Genomic DNA, 17,871 nt, shown 5'->3' on the forward strand with positions numbered 1-17,871 from the left:
ATAATAATTATGTACGACCCTTATTTTGAAATTTATGGATCCTAAATAGTTTATATTAATTTATTAATAAATGCTTTATTTATACTATGAAATGTTTGAGTATTGAAGAGTTTGGAAATGTACTCCGATATGGTCTAGTGGCTAGGATACCTGGCTCTCACCCAGGAGGCTCGGGTTCGATTCCCGGTATCGGAATTTATTATTTTTGTCTAAATTTATAATATAACTGTTAATAAATTTTTGAATACCAAACAATTTAATTTATAAAATTCACTCTTTTAAATTTTAAATTAAATAATAAAAAAAAACATTAATATGAGTGGCAAAAATAAACCTGCGATGGCCGGGAATCGAACCCGGATCAACTGCTTGGAAGGCAACTATGCTGACCATTACACCACCATCGCAGATGCAAACCACTTCTTTCAAAACATATATAAGGTACTCAGTTCAACATGGCGGAAAAATAAATTGAAATAAAAAAAAACACCTGGAACGATTCAGAATCAAAATTAATTGCTCGGAAAACGATCATTATGGCGATTCTCATTGTATTGCAAGTATGATTAATAAAATTTTATGAGTTTTTTCATGATGATGCAATGACAATCGATTTATTACATTTTTTATTATGTTCGCTCTATATATATGTTTACAAAAAGAAAAATAAAAAAATAACTCCTGCGATGGCCGGGAATCGAACCCGGATCAACTGCTTGGAAGGCAACTATGCTAACCATTACACCACCATCGCAGTTGGAAAATGATTTCCATACAAGTGTACACATTGTCGAAGGACATTGATTCATAATCTTTCTTCTTGAATAATATCATTAATAATTTTGCTCTTCATAACTTTCTATATTTAATCGTTCTATCTTCCCTTTTTCCTTCCAATTATATTTATTTAATTTGAAGTGCAGAAATAATACAGTAAATTAGAAACATATCTAATATTTGCAGAACACTACACCTTAGAAGACAAAAAAGAACTTCATTTTGTCGATTTTTTTATAATAGTTATTAAAATTTGATATAAATACATTTTTTTCAATAAGCAAAGCATAAAATTTAAATATGAAGTTTGTTAAAGAATATTGAGAACAAATCACGTACGCGATACAAATTGTATAAAACGCAATTAGTAGAAAAATTGATAACTGAGCTCTATTAAGAAATTATTTAATTTAAGCGTATTCTATTGATTTTGTATATACATATATCTACTTATTATAAGTGTGTTTATCATACTATGTTTATCAGCAGATAAAAATAATCGTTTATCTCCGTTATCTAAATTCCAAATATCGGCTACAAACTATATACCGATGATTTTAAAGAACACGTAAAGATTATATTACATTATCAATTTATCAAATAACAAATAAAAATACTTTTCTTTTTTCTACTCGTCAAAATGTATTATATTTATTGTTTTGTCGAATAATGTTGTTGAAATAACTTATTTATCTAAATAAAAGTCTATCTACATTGCTTTCAAAATTTAATACATTTATAATTTCAGATGTGACAGACAAATTCATATATAGATAATAATTCGTCACAAAGTCGATATCAGTCATCGCGCCACTCAATCTGCGGCAATTTAATCGACATCCACATAGATATGGGATCTCCTAAACGATTTTTCGTAAACCGATAATCGCCAAATGCATCGGTGAGTAATAAACACACGCATTGTTTTCCGCTCGCCAATTAAACAGCATTACCAGTTAGAAATGATGGGCTCGCCCAATTAAGCAGCATTATCCGGTCCCTAAAGCTACCGGCCAAACTGCACCTTTATCTGCGGAAATTAAAAAACTTTAGACATTAACTCGGATGTATTGTGTACGCTCAGACATACGTACTTACATTTTGCCAGACAGGTAAAATGATCAAAGCTCATCTTAACAATCAACTGCCATATGCAAAGATAATTTTAAATAAACGAGATAAACTCTTTGCTGCAAGTGAAGAGATTTTCTTAAAAATGATGTAGACCAGGCTTTGGAAAAATATCACATATAAAAATTTACGAAAATATGATGGTTCTATAGTATATAATACTTATATTTATAAATTTCCCTATTTTCATATACGATATTTTTCGAGAATAAAGCTCTTACACGGAGAAAAATGTTTCAATATTAACTGGAATTATTTTCTAGTTAAACCTACTAGAATTCTAGTTGAAATAATCAACATTCAAAATATCCTGAATAAATATACTAGAATTTTAGTAAGCAGGGATCAGTTTGGAGGCTTCAAAAAATTGAATTTTTTTTTTACCTTAAATGATATAGTCTTAAAAATTTTATAGTCTCAAAAATAATCTAAAGTTCTAATAGTTAAAATTAAAAATTCACATTTTTAAATCAAGTTTCGAGACAGTATAGTGAAGTGTTTATAGTATCAAATAATTCGAAGGAATTCGGAGTACCTGAATTCGTAAGGTATAAAAGAAAATCATTCAGAACAAATAGAAAAGAAGAAGATAAGATAAACATCAATGTAGAAGGACAGTTATATAGCCCAGGCATTGCAAAGGTAAATTTGATATTTTCGACTAATGAAATATCGCAAAGCAACCTTAAACGCGTTTTTCTCGAAATTATATTTTCAAAGTTGGCGATGCGTGGATGTCAGAAACTGTGCATGAATAGAGACTCTCAAGGGAGAGTCTGACAAAGCAATGTTTAAATTTAGATTGTTGCAGCCATCATGTGACAAAATTTTTATGTCCTTGTTTAAAGGTACATAACAAAGATGACCAGTTTGTCATCATCCTGACGTTTGTCAGATTCTTCCTGAGGATCACCAAAAGGAGAAGTGTTGGGATTCCAAGCGGATTTGGGGCACACAGTATGACGGTGCCTGAATTGAAAGATTCTGATTCAGGATGCCGAGTAACGCATGAAGTGCATTGCAACTTTTCTGTCTCTGTTGTTCATCGAATAATAAAGATAAAATGATATATTATGCACTTCATGCGTAACTCGGAATGCATAGATATTTTGTAAATGAATATACAATGTTGAATACTCGAGGCTGACGAACGAGGCTATACGATGATTGAACGAATTAGGCACAAAGCTATCTTCATGCTTATTTGCTTTTGCTCTGATATATGCTTCGATGCGATGGCGGAATTTGCGAGCAATATAATAACGAGAACGAACTGTGTGATTAGCGCGATCAGTTATTTGCATCGACACGGCGGAGATACATTTTGAAATTCTCTCAGCGCGAGACACAGTGCAAATTCGATTATGTTAGAAACAGCATTTGGCGCTCGGCCCGCATTAGCCACGCTCTGGTTACTTGTTTGATTAATTTGCCGCGGATTTAATATCACGAACAATTACGCTCGCGGAAGATCTATGCTGGTACCTCGTAATTTCGCCGCACATCGGAATACCCGTACGAAAGATAATATATCTTCAACTTCGATAAAAGACATAAAGTTATTATACCGAAAAAAAATTATTACTTTAGAGAAAGATTTATATGATATAATATATGACCTAATTCATTTTATATACGATTTATTTTTACTTTCGGCAAGCTTATTCCAATACATGTAATTACTGATACATAAAAAAAAACGTAGTACGAAATTCTTCTATCTTTATTTTATTTCTTTGCTTTAATCGTGACATTTTAATTTTTATTAACAGCTTCAATTATTATACTGTTGTATATTTAAACTATAATGTCGAGATTATTTTAGAACAGTTTTAAAATGAATTTCTTTGCACACATGTTGACATTCTACTTCAATAATTTTGTATAATAAAATATTATTTTAAGAAATTTCTAAATTTTGACGTTTTATTAAAATTGATGCAAAGTATAATAAAAATTATAGACCGTCTGAATAATTCAAGTTCAAATATTTTTAACAAACATTAAAGAGTAAATATTAATTTTGTTGTCACATTTATTAAATGCGTAGTACAAAGTACAATATCGATTTGAATTACAGATCGGAGACTTATTGACTTCTATTGACTTCTATTGAAGTTTACAACTATATAAACGGACGATAAAATTTGAAATCAGTGTTTGGGCATCGCTACAGTTAGTTAAACACGTCGAGACCGAAATAAGATTATTGGTATATACGCCGTATTTTGTCGAAGATGTGTAAAGTTCATAATGTTTGTTGTTGTTCGTGGTTATTACCACCTTTTAAACCATCCATCGAACGGCTGATCGATTTGCACAGACAAATAGTATCGTTCGCAAAGGTGAAAACGTGATTCGTGTACTTGAAAATAGGAGAATAAGTTGACATAAAAATGAAAAGGCAATCATTTTTTATGTAAACTATAGAAATCAAAGCTTTAAATGATCTAGCTGGATCTTAAATGCTTGTATGATTCTTGTATAAACCGTTTAAGGCTTTGGTTTCTATAGTTTGTGTTATCACATATGTACGGTCCTATAATATATTATATTATTTTTTATTGTTTTTATTTTAATTAACCATTTTAATTATACATATCGCTAAAATCTCTTCAAACTAATACACGAAACGTCTGTAAATGAGCACGAAACCTGTAAATGGATAGTCAAATCGATTCGAATCTCGAAATAGTATCCGTGAACACAATATAGTCATCGTAATATCAAAACGACGTCAGGATGGTTTTAAAATGATTTGATTTGTTGTTCTGCTCGAATAGAAGTAGAAAGTTGCCATATCCATTACGAGGCACTGAGCAGGTACTTACGTTCCAACATAGGTGCAAAATTTTAATAGGCAGCGTTACACTTTTATAAATCTAAAGCTCTACCTTACTTGATATTTTAAGCTAAAAGTATAATATTTTAACCATAGCTTGCTAGTGGCGCCATCTTTTGTCAAACGGCGGAAACTTATTTGTACACCTAATAGAATAAATAGTATATATAGTATATATATGACATGCTGCTCTCAACTTAGAGATTACTAAAATCTCTAAAATTTCCTTCAGGAAGGCAGACTTGAGATCCGTTTATTCGACACAAGAAGGCATTGGAGAATCGAGGAATCCTTCATGAAGGCTTCTTCCAAGGCTTAAAATAAGGAAGGATTATGAACAGGATTACGTACAGATAGTACAATGTTAACTATTAACAATCCGTGTGCAAAAGCAAATCCAGGGCAGCATGCCAATGCTTGACAATGCCTTCATCTTTTTTACCCCTCGGACAGTCAATATTCTTCTTTTATATGGCATTCACAGGATCTTTTCTTTCATATATATGTCCAATTCGGATAGATTTTCTAAAGGTGTCATTATTGTTCATAATCATCTTTGTATTTTTAGATATCTTCCAGACAGCTCAGTTCCGGTCCAATTCTATACTTAGGCTTTCCATTCTTTAAAAAAAAAAAAAGAATGGAAAGCCTGAATATAGAACCGGACTGGACAGGTCGATCTTTGAAAATAAAATCGTGTGAATGTACAAAGAAATATTTGCTTATTTTGAGATCTAATGCTATCCGAAACGGAAATCGTATTCGTTGGAATTTTAAAAGAGTGACATCTTGTTGATTTTTGTTAGTTGATATAATCAATCACAAGTCGAACGAAAAAATAAATCAAGAAAATAAAATCTTTTTCCGGAATTAAATTTCAGTTAATTAAGAAGACCAGATATATATTATATATTAAACAATAAATTAAAAAACGAGCAATTAAGAGCCTAAATTCGCAGTAATTGAAGCGATTAAACATATATTTTTCAATATTGTATAACAAATACGTTTCGGCTTAATTCAAGCCATCTTCAACAGTTTTATATAATAATAAAATCTCTTGATGAATAATTTGAGAACATTTTGATAGTCTTGTATAATACAACTTCCTTAACATCTAAGCGGTTGAGATGACACCATATGGTGTCATCAATTTTGATTGTATAAAATATATAATATTTAAATATAATATATATATTGGGTCATTTAAAAAGTATCCGCGGTTTTTTCATTCAAAAATTAAACCAAAAACCGCGGATACTTTTTAAATGACCTAATATTTTATCAAATTTAACTATGCAATATTGAAAAATTAGGTGCATAAACGTTGATTTATGATTTATATGAGGTTTTTCAGAACCTAGGATGATCAGAAAAGTTTTTAGCAACCTCGAGAACCCAGGTACCCATATTTTCTGATTTAAAAAGAAAAAAATTTTTTAGAATTGTTGACGGCCGGCCTGGCATCTATGGTATCACCCTATGACCGACACATCAGTTGATCATTAGGCTGCACTTATATGAGAATATTTAGTAAAAGTGCATTTTTTCAGATAAAAAAAAGTCCGGCCGCCTGGAGGTTAATATAATTCAAATACTAAATCACTGTAATCGAATCCAGATATATCATTATACCTGGGGCCATATTCTCGAAATCGCATATAAAAATGTACGAAAATATTATACGTTACATATATTGTATATTTTTCTAGTATTGTCATATACAATATTTTTCGAGAGGATAAGGCCCCTGAATTTATGTGATATATGTAGATATATCATATCATAATATATCGTTTTATTTTTGTTGTTCATTGAATTTTAAAGAAAAATAAAATGATACATCATGCGAATCATACGTTAAACAGAACGCACCTATAATGCAACTTGCCGAGAGCAAGCTTGCTCGGATATTCGTTATGAAAATTCAAACTCGAGATTGCTGTCGGAAAGATCAGCGTTCCGAGAAGCGAAACGATCGTTATCACTACGTGGAAAAACAAATCGTGCCGCAATATTTTCCGACCCGAATGTTTATCATTCGCGTTGTTATTTGTGACTTTGTTATTGTAACGGATCGGTCGCGCGCGCTACTTCGCGTGATTACGCCCTGAAGATTGCTACACATTAAACACCGTGAGAATACGTAATATCGACACTACGATCGGAACAGTCATTACATTATTTATTCTGCCAAGAAACGTGATAACATCAATCTCAGGAGTTTTATCGATCAAGATACTTTTAGATTCGATTTTCTAATAATTATGTGATTTCGTGTACTTAGCGCGTATCGGTTCAGACCGATGCAAATAATTTTACTATTAGACAGTTGGTAGACTGCAGTAGATCGGAAATTGTTTTCGGCGTCGCGTCGCGTCGTATCGTATTTGCTGCGTTCGGTAATTAATAATTGATTTCAATCGGTGATCGACAAAGTAGTTCGTCGACAGAAAGATCAGGCGATCAAGAATCGAGTCGGGGATGGTTCGAAGGATCTCAGGATGCCGTGTGAAAATCGTCGCGAGTGGAATTCAAACCGTCGCGAAATGGGACGGTTGGCGTGGAATGCCAGCGTTTCGTGAGTCGCGTAATGGCATATCCACACAACTTGCATAGCCGTATAAACGTATGCATAAAGAAAATTATCCAGTTATATTTTATTATGAGAGAAATGCGACTATGTAAGTTTGTAGATATATCCTAAATAGCCGTGTGCGTGAAGTGTTTCGATATGTAATAAAAGTGTTGAAAAGTGACGAAAAGTGCATGTTGAAAGCATAAAGTGAAAAAAGTGTGTGGTAAAAAGTGTTTATAGTGTCCCCAATGGAATAACGATTTTGGATATCCAAGATGTCTGCCAAGACGACCAGCGCAGTGGGTGGCGAGTGTTAATGACGATCGAGGAGAGCTGATGTCTTCCGATGTCCAGTCAAGAAATGGTGAGTCTCAATGATGCAAAATATATCTATTTTAAGTACTTATCTATTATGTAAGAATTTCTCGACGCGAGATTTATAGCGAATAAATAGAATGAATTAAAATAAATTATTAAATAAATTAAAATAGATAGGATAAGAGAATTAAGTGAAATTAATTATTGCTTGGGGATCATTATGATCATTCAAGGATTAAATTGCTAAAAATTTGAATCATGTATACTGTTTGAATATTGATCATTTTATTAATAATATACGTAATAATATTTTAAACCATAAGTTTACAAAAATTACAATTATGTTATATAATTATTTATAAATTTTAATTAAATTATACTTATGTGATAATATTAATCCTTTGAAATCTGAAAGCTTTTTCGAAGATTTCAAAATTAACATTCTTGGAAATCTCTCTTTTTTTATTTTGCAATTTAATGAACAAATCTGAATTTCGATTTTCTAAGTGTATTTTTTTAAATAAAAATTCGTTGAAAAATATTTTTTATAGAATTGAAAAATTATTTGACGAACTGAATCCTAGGATTATTTATATATTTATTAGCGCAATTTCTATCAACGTAATTCGGCGAGATTATATCAGAAAAGATTTTTGTTACGGATTTTATTCCCAAAGCTACGTCATTTTCCCTTGCAATCAGAGAAAAAGATTGTCGAACAAGCTATCGATTAAAAGCTAATTAAAAGATAATATTTATTTAAACGGATATTTTTTGGCGTCTCTTGATTTCATTTATTACAGATTGCTTGATTTCAAACACAGATAGATTAGATTGTACATCCTTCTCAGTAACCCCGTTTCAATTTACATTCCACAATATATAATTAAATCTCGCATAGAAGCAGTACAAAGGAACAGCAAACTACATCCGGGCGCGCATGAACGATAAGATAACATTGATAAGATAACGTTGATTAGACTCAATCTTGTGATTAATCACTCTATTTATCTGTGAAAGAAATCGAAACGCGCGTCGGGAGGAAGAAACGCGGCGTCAAAGCAAAGTACGGAAAGTTCGCGAACGAAATAATCGCGATAATATAATCACGGAGACTCGGAGCGTTAGTTAGATATCACGGTGCTGTCATCGTTAATAATGAACTAATGATAGGGAATGGAGGGTTATTTAAAACTCCCGTAACATACGCGCGGGGCCTCGCCGAATTACGCTGATAGGAATTGCGCTGATAAAAGAGCGTTAAGATATTCACGCCGTTCACTCGGCCTTATCCTTTAATTATAAAAAGATCTCATTAGAAAAATGCGCGGGTTACGCACGTATTACGCGCGCCACCGACGATCACCTGCGATGCGCATTATCTGCGGATTTGCATATCGCGTGCGTATATATATATATATATATATGTGTGTGTGTATATATATATATATATATGCATGTGTGCAATGAGGGACACCTGAGTGCAGGCGCCGCCCAGAGTGTATGTTTGTACAAAGAATTACAGAGTACGACGATCACTTCTCTGTGCCTCCACTCTAATTACCGACACTAAAAATTACGCTCTTTCCGCGTGCAGTTTCAAAATTGGCGTTGGCGCCGATATCCCATCCCGTGATTTGCCGCCGTGTGTTGATACAGCGAGATATTGCCTATGTTTTGATAACGGAAAACGCGCGCGATGTTTGATAACGTGCGGAGTATCCCTTTCGTTTTGTCTTTAACTTCTCTTTAAATAGCAAGTTCTCTCATAGTGTGCGATTTTATTATTATAGAAAATTTTATAGAAATCGGATTGTATTTTAATTATTTTTTACAGATTTAAATTTATTATAATTCCCTCACAACCAATACATCAATAGTGTCTTTGAAGGTTCCAGTTATTAGCAGACGTTTAACGATTAGATTTAAAAAATAATATCTTTTAGAATCTCTTTTCGAATAGAATGGTCTTGCTAAAATATTTAAAAATGTAGATACAAATCTAAAAATAATATTGTTGGACCATCACAATAATTATGTAGAACAGTCGAGCTGATTGTCAAAATTTTTTCGCAGCATTATTCTTGTTTGAATTTTTTGTGTAATTATTTTGATTATATTCCAATAAAATTATTTTCAGATCTGTATCTATCTAAATTAGACATTTCGGAAATCGATTCCTTTCTTACAGATAAAAAGTCTAAAAGATTTATCTCTTGGTCTGTTTGATGAAATAAAAAAATTATCTTCATTTTAATCTGGTAATATTAATTCAATATTTTTCAAGTATAAAAATGAAGATATTACACGCTCTCACAAAATATCGTTGCTTCTGCAGCTCTGCAATAACTTAATATCTTTTTTATTTTTTCGCGTAAATTTGTGCCTCGCTGGAGCAGGATTACTCGAGCTCATAATACCTTGCTCTTTTTTTCTTCGTTGCTCGCAAGTTCGCCCGATAGCTCCGTGTTCTACTTTCGGCAACTTCCATGAAGTTCTATGAAGTTTGTTCGTCGTTTTAAGCGTTATTTATTCCTATTCTGTTTGCTCTGTCTGAGACGTACCTATCTGTATTTTATGCGAGGAAAACAATAAAAACTCGTAATAAGGCGGAATATCTCGATGGATTAAAAAAAAAGTTTCGACGAAATAGAATTTAGACTAGTGAAACATGGCAATTTTTTAAACCTCTCTTTGTCAAGTCAGCATCCCCAATATTCTGATTTTCAATGGTGTGAATGTTAACTTGACAGAGATTTTTTTATCTAATTTTTCATGAAAAAACTATCCTGTTAAAATGACATGAAATGAAATTATACAATAATATTGAGTCATTTAAAAAGTATCGGCGGTGTTTTCATTCAAAAATTGAACAAAAAACCGCGGATACTTTTTAAATGACCTAATATAATTCATGGCATAGATTCTTCACGTTAAATATATTAAATAAATCGCAGAGATGTCTCGTGCAGGGCATTGCTCCTTTTCCCGGTAACGTACCGGGAATGTACGTTAGGAATTTATTGTGTACAACACAATTCCATTAGATCCTCCGCTAATTGTCAATTGACAAATACAAAGCCATTGTCTAATCTCCTCCTTGGTCTCTCGTTCTCCCTCGAATGAACTGCGAGAGGGCATACTCGGGGGCCCTCTTGGTGGCCGATCGATCCGCATTAGTCCAAGCACTTCAAATAGTGCGATCGTGGTATGCGTTCAGGAATGGCAATAACGTTGATAGGATAGTAATATGATTATCACCTGTGCAAGAGGGCCGATAGTGGTGCTACACGTATAATTAGAGACAGGATTGAAGGGGCGGAACGAGAGGATGGATTGACGGGGAGAACGGGAGCGGAACGCAAGTATAATGTCATGCAAATACAGCTCATCACTTGGTCCGCCAGGAATGGAGTGCATTAATCCGCTAATGCACATGGGTCCCGTAAAATTAGATTCGACCAGATTTAGTTGGAAATGCGATATTTCAGTGTCGGCCGAATTCCCGGTGACGACTGCCGGCCTGAGGATAACGCGAAGCGGAGCTCTGCGATGCGACTGGCAAAACGAAACGTTGTTACTCGTTAGCCAGATTAATAGCGATACATCGTGTCCTCGATCGAATCGTACATTGGCGTATTTAAAATCACATCCGTTCCCTGCGTTAAGTAAAAAAAAAAATGCGCGAGCTCAGTCTTCGTGACGCCAATGAGCGTGTCGTGCATTAACATCTATCAATATTCATGCACCGAGTTAGCAGTTATTGTCGCAATGCGTACGCGAAATGCATGTTCATCGACGCACCTAAATATCGCCGCGAATTTTCGAGGCGACTAACTGCAGCGAGTTCCTCATCGGTCTAACAGATGGCTGTAGGATGGTGCTTTTTACCATCGTTGAATTTGTGAATGTCCTCGTTGATCCTCGTTGAAAAGTGAAAATTACGTTCTGATTCTAACGTGTTTGAATTATCATTTTATCATTTTTTATTTTTATATTTATTCGATATATTTAGGATATGCTATATCCCGAAAATACATCTACAAAAATACAAAATACATGAAAAGAATAGTTTTATTGAAATATTTAAAAACTTAGCTAGATACAAATCTGAAAATAAATTTATTGAACTCTCAAAATAATTAAAATAATAGAATCTTGATCATTAAGGACAATATATTGTTGTCAAAAGTTTGAACATCCTACATAATTATTTTGCTGGTTCAAACAAAATTATTTTTAGATCTGTCTATCTAACTAAATTTTTAAATAGCAAAATTATTCTTTCGTGCAGTCTTCAGTAAAATTGTATTTTTAAAGTTTAATATTTATAGGAAAGACAGTGCAATATATATTTTGTGAGGCAAGAAAAAATATTATGAAGTATAATAAATTACAATTACCAAGGAAAAGGCTGTAAAATTAAAAAAATAGACTCTTAAAAGATTAAAATATGTTTCTAAAAATGATTTGAATAGTTGTGAGATTTTTTTTCAGAATCACTCGCCAATAACCATGAATTTCTCGGAAACATTTGATTCGATATTTTACTTTTCAAAAAACGGTGATATTAATTCTCTCCGTTTTTAACGATTCTCGAATCCTTGAGCGACGACGTTTGTTCTCGATGAATCGTGGAATTGGATATCGCGACTCGGACATCTCTCCTGTTGCGTTTTAGAATCCACCTGGTGCCCCCTCTCCCCCTCTCCTCCACCCTCCCCCTCCCCCGTTGCCCGCGGACTGGCTTCCCCCTTCTTTTCACGCGGTTTCTCGTTCGATCGTGGGATTATACGCGTCCAATTAAATTTAACGAATTTCCACGGGTGCGAACGGCTTTATTGGTTTCATTAATTACGCATGCATCGCCCTCGCGGCTTCTCCGGAACGCAGGCACGTATTCTGCAATCGCCACTATCATTTCTATCACATGCGGCTCGTACCGTTTCATGCAGTATATATAATAGCATTCTATAGCGATTTGGTATTTGATGATGCAGACGAATCACTTGGAACCGAATTGTATACGGGATTATCCATTAATTATATTTGAATAAGACAAATCTGTTGATTAAATATCCATTTCTTTAACAAGACTGCCAAGGTATTAATTACGAGCTACTATATAGACTTTAATGTGCAGTATAATTTTAATTAAAATTTTAATTAAAATAAACTTCATTAGTTTCTATTAACTGAGAATGTAGTCGGGCTACAAACAATATAACAAACGCTTGATCAAAGAAAACGTTTCTCTCTCTGTTATTCTATGCACTTTGTGATATGTCATAATGAGATAACTCATACGCACCCTCACGCACGATCGCAATCGATTTACCTTTTATTACGATATCTGCATACGTTCTATAAATACTAAACCGAAATAGGGATACGATGCGAGCAGAGGGTGACCGAAGGTTGTTGCGGTGAATATGCCCCGCGGGATCCACGAACGTGGGTTGAAGGGAAGGGGAAAATCCAACGCTATTTCGGATTTAGTAATTAAATATTTTCCAGCTCGCTTCGACCGCACCGTCGATTTACTACTTTGACGAAATATCGACGCAACGCGAAGCTGTGGCTGGGAATCGTTTGATTCATAATCACGGCAATGCAAAAGTTTATTTAAAAAAGCATACAGAATTCAAATAACGAGTCATGAAACAGCATAAAAGGGAAAAAGCGGGATTAATAACGTATTTAAAATAGCGTGACGCTTTTTATGCATTTCGCTTTTTTTTTCATGTTTTCATTCGTACACGCGAAACATTTTTTTTTAATATGTTAAAAAAAATTCCCGGTTTTTTCACTTGTTCCAATATGTGTTCTTACAAATGTATAGGCATATCGATCAAATATAATTCTCATTTGCGTATTTTGAAATATTATTTTTTTGCGTTTAATGGAATAATTTTATTTTGGCTCATGTTCTTTTTCCATACATTTTTATTACTTTTTGCATATTTCGACACATGTCGAACAAAATATGTCGAAATAAGCTTTGTTTTAAGCGTGAGATATATTGTATATAATATATATATCTGAAAATACATGGAAAGAATGGTTTTGTTGAAGTACCTAAAAATTTAATTAGGTACAGATCTGAAAATAAATTTTGTTGTAACTCCCCTCCTCCCGCCCTTTAAACTTGATTTTGCTGTCAAATATTTTGTTGATCCAATACAATTTCTTCAAATTTGTATCTAATTATATTTTTAGATATTTCAGCAAACTCGTTCTTTCCGTGTAGCATACACGAGAAGAGACAATGTACAATAGGACGATGTGAGAAAAAGACGTTTTTCTCTTGCGATAACTTTGAAGCTCTATCAGAAGTTCAGGAGCGGCAAACATGTGAGATCCCGGTGTGCTAGCCTATCGACACGAATATGCTAATTATCTCGCGTTAGTTATGCTAATTTCTCTATGATTCATCAGAGCAAACATATGCTGTCTTGAATTTCATTCTGACCACCTGCGAAGGGTTAATTGTCGATGAATTATTAATTTACGAACAACCCGCATGGTGTACTTACGCTTTAATGATGCCGACGCGTTTTTCAAACGCGTGCAAACCTTCGCTTTCATATAATGTTTGCATTAACTCGCGCCTATGTGTAACGTACTTTTATTACGCCGACAATTAGCCTTGAGCGGAACCAACGTTGTTGCGCGTTCCTAACTGCTGCAACGTTTTGCTACTAATGTCTTATAATTATGAATATAAATAAGGAACGTGTTTACCTTAATTTTTTATTTGCATACAATTAATGTTGAACTCAAATTTCTGTTTCGGTTACTCACAATAGTCATAATTATATGATATAGTGTTTCTTGCCACTTTCCTTCATTTTTATACAGAAAAAAATTTTGCTGAAGTATCTAAAAATTTAGTTAGTTACAAATCTAAAAATAATTTTGTTGGATCACTCAAATAATTATATAAAACGCTGAAATGTTGTAAAAGTGTTACAGAAAAGTTTAACATTCTAACAACCAGTTTAAACCTATATAATTATTTGGATAGTCTGTACAATATTATTTTCAGATCTGTATCTAAGATATCTAAATTTTTAAATATTTCAGCAAAATCATTCTTTCCATGTACTATTTTAATGGTGCAACAAAATTATTTTCATATCTATGTATATCTAGCTAAATTTTTAGATACTATAGTAAATCATCCTTTAGCTATTTTATGTTGCGCGCGATACACGCATATAAATATAACATTGACTCGCGATTAACTCAAATGCAGGTAACAATAGATATCGATGCGCGTCGATGAATCGCCAAGACCGAGTAAAGCGGATATATAGAGCGAACCTCGTATCGCGTCATGTCGCGTAAATCTTTGAACGAGACAGGCTTCTCTCATTCATTCCGGGGACAGAATAGGCGCCCTTATCCCTCTCTTCCGCGAGAATGCTAATTAACAATTGCCAGCTCGCCAGGCGGCGCGCGACGAAATCGTAAAACGGTACGTTACCGCGGCCTAACAAGGCGTGAAGGGTGAATTAGATGGTGACGTCACGGGTTACCGAAAATGCATTTGGTCGACGTCGCCGCCGCGCCGATTGGCAGCAACAGCTACCAACAGCTATCAACAGTGATGCTGCGCGGAAAGGGAAACTGAGAGAAAGAGGAACAGATCTCCCTGCAGGCTCGTAAACTGGCGCAATGGCCCTGACAAGAGGGGTTTCGTCGGGGCCAAAAAGCGGACGGAGGTCGTCAATGTTGATGATGCGTGGATCACGATGTACTGACGGCTCCATCATAGCCTGCCACGAGTCTCTATGTACCTCGCTCCCTTCGCTCTCTCTCCTCTTCCTTTTGCTCTTTTCCATTCTATGGGAAAATATACCACCTCCGTGTAGCCTATTCCATTTGCTTTATTGAAATAATGTCGAGGGCCCATCCGTTTCTATCGGCACGTCCCACCGCGGCGAGGAGGACCGGATTTTATCGTGACAATTTTCGAAGATTTATTCTCGACGATTGTTTGAGTTCGGGGACAGAGTTTGAAGGGTCTTATAGACCAGCGCAAACTGTTTCTGTTTAATGATGTATAACATTTATATAACATATTTATTTTATTCGTGAAAGACTTCTCTAAATATAAATTCTTCTCTTAATTCGCCATGTATTATCAAACAAGTTTAATTGACAGACAAAAGATATTATCGATATTATTATAAATGCTTAATACTACTTTTTTTATATTTAGCTTAATAAATTGTTAATGTTTTAATGTTTTATACATTATTCTCTTAAATTATTTACAAGATGGAGAATAGTATTATACATTTGCAGAAAAGTCAGGTGACATATGGTGATCAGATGAAACTCGTGCTGACTATAAAATAGAAGCATTTATTACCATATGTTACTTTCTAATTAACATACTTATTCTTAGTAGAACGTGACGACGAGTTTGCTCTATTCCGATTACATCCGACTTTAATGATGATGAACCTTGAATTCAACGGTTATTGTGTACCTTCGTAGCGTAAGAAACACAGCTGCTACTCGACTTTACGAAGTATCGTTTTTTTTAGAAACGACGACAGAAACTGAAATCATATTTTAAGTCAGGATTATAGTCGAAAATAATTTCAAAGCGTATATAAAAATTGCAGTATTATCTATTATAAGGTTATAGAATACGAAAGTAGAATTGTGATATATAACAAATGTGTTCGTGTTGCAGGTATTATTAACGATTCGAATTTCTGTCTCTTTGGAAAAAAAACCTCGAAAAAAGCGAAAGCTTTCGCGGGAAATGGGAACGGGATTTCGGCAATCGACGCGATTGTTTATAGGGTGGAACACAAGAGCTATCGCAGACTCCTCTTTCTTGCCCCCGCCGTATCCGAGTGTCATCACATATTGACGCCTCCGCTTTATTCAATTGCTCATCCGACGACACTTTGGCCTGAGGCTCAAACATGTTTTTTCGCTTTCGCTCATTTCCGGGCTGAATACTCGGCATCCTGCGCGATTCCGGACGAGCATCAATATGATGTCTCGACGACGAGAATAACGGGCTATTTAGTTCTCCATCACTCCTGTGAACGAAAACGTTCGAAAAAAAAAAGAGTAGATGGACAAGAAAGAGAGGAAGAAGAGAGAAAGAGAGAAGAGGGGATTGATCCCTGAAGGAAAGGTCCGCGCCAGCGTGGAGCGGTAATTTTTTCCTCATCAGGCAATGTTACGGGAATTTCATTGGTAATTAAAAGTCACCGGGCTGTGTGATTGGAATTAATGGTCAAATGGTCAATCTATCCGGAGGGAAAAAAAGCTCAGCTGTAAAATGGCCTCGACACTCGATTTATACTTGATGGCACGTAGCAGCGTGTGAGTTTCGTGACACTTCGTACCGCAGCTGTTTTATTATTTCAAGCCCTTTACGTTTTTAATGATTTATAAAAAGCCGAGAGTCCCGTTGATACTCCACAATGCAATTCGCTGTTAACTGTGCCCGGGGTATTATTTACATCGGTGCAATCCTTTGTCGTGGTTGATGTTTGTCCGCTGTTATTTCATTATTCTGTTATCGTACAGATTGAAGTCCTTTAGAGACAGTGATTGAATTCACAATGTACCAAAATAATCCGTAACACACAAGGTATTTAACGGAAGATATTTTAATAACAATAATTGAATACGAAATAAAATGACTCTGAAATAAAATGGCCGTTACAATTGTATCTGAAATGAAATGACATAATACTCCACGAATTGTTCGAAATTAATCCTTTAAATCAATGAAGCAGTAATTACATTACTCCCTAAAACTTTAAGAGTGAATCTTTCAAGCTTCTTTTCAAGACTGGCTCAATTTTAATTCTTTGGCGTGAGATTTTACTCCAAAGAATTTAGAGCAAGCATATATGTTTTTATATATTATTTATAGAATACTGCTAGTACTTTCAAAAATACTGCTAGTACATCGATTGTCATAAAACCTCGTCGTTGGTAACGACAAAAGGCTTTCGACGCGCCTATGTATCCGCGTACATGAAAACCTCGGTGCGCTGGGAGGAATTCTTTCGTAACGCTTCTCCAACCCCTTGACATTTTCTCGCGGTGGCTGGCATGGTGGTTGGACGAGCATACGAGGGGTCGCTCCGGCATCTATCTGTCATTACGGGAGATTTGTGCTCGTCCAAACTGAAGCTCGACCTTCTGGGCTGCGTTACGGTTATGGAGCACACACACGTGC

General features: G+C 34.6%; 1 protein-coding gene and 3 non-coding genes across 6 annotated transcripts in view; 2 read left to right on the forward strand and 2 right to left on the reverse strand.

Moving 5' to 3' along the window:
• The first annotated feature begins 123 nt into the window (after window positions 1-123).
• Window positions 124-195, forward strand: TRNAE-CUC (transfer RNA glutamic acid (anticodon CUC)). Its single transcript has one exon. It is a non-coding gene; the product is annotated as a tRNA-Glu (tRNA).
• A 140-nt stretch (window positions 196-335) lies between these two features.
• Window positions 336-407, reverse strand: TRNAG-UCC (transfer RNA glycine (anticodon UCC)). Its single transcript has one exon. It is a non-coding gene; the product is annotated as a tRNA-Gly (tRNA).
• A 275-nt stretch (window positions 408-682) lies between these two features.
• TRNAG-UCC (transfer RNA glycine (anticodon UCC)) lies at window positions 683-754 on the reverse strand. The gene has a single exon. It is a non-coding gene; the product is annotated as a tRNA-Gly (tRNA).
• Window positions 755-4,000: 3,246 nt separating this feature from the next.
• LOC105154034 (uncharacterized) overlaps window positions 4,001-17,871 on the forward strand; it is a 205,930-nt gene continuing 192,059 nt past the window's right edge. The window contains exons 1-2 of one of the 3 annotated variants that reach the window (XR_015545446.1): window positions 4,001-4,253; window positions 7,560-7,692. The gene's annotated coding sequence lies outside the window, so the exon portion shown is untranslated. The remainder of the gene's footprint in view (window positions 4,254-7,559; window positions 7,693-17,871) is intronic. The other 2 variants (XR_847152.2, XR_015545445.1) reach the window with 2 other exon arrangements.

Source organism: Acromyrmex echinatior, chromosome 6, assembly GCF_024713525.1.
Source record: "Acromyrmex echinatior isolate Ae372 chromosome 6, ASM2471352v2, whole genome shotgun sequence".
NCBI lineage: Eukaryota > Metazoa > Arthropoda > Insecta > Hymenoptera > Formicidae > Acromyrmex > Acromyrmex echinatior.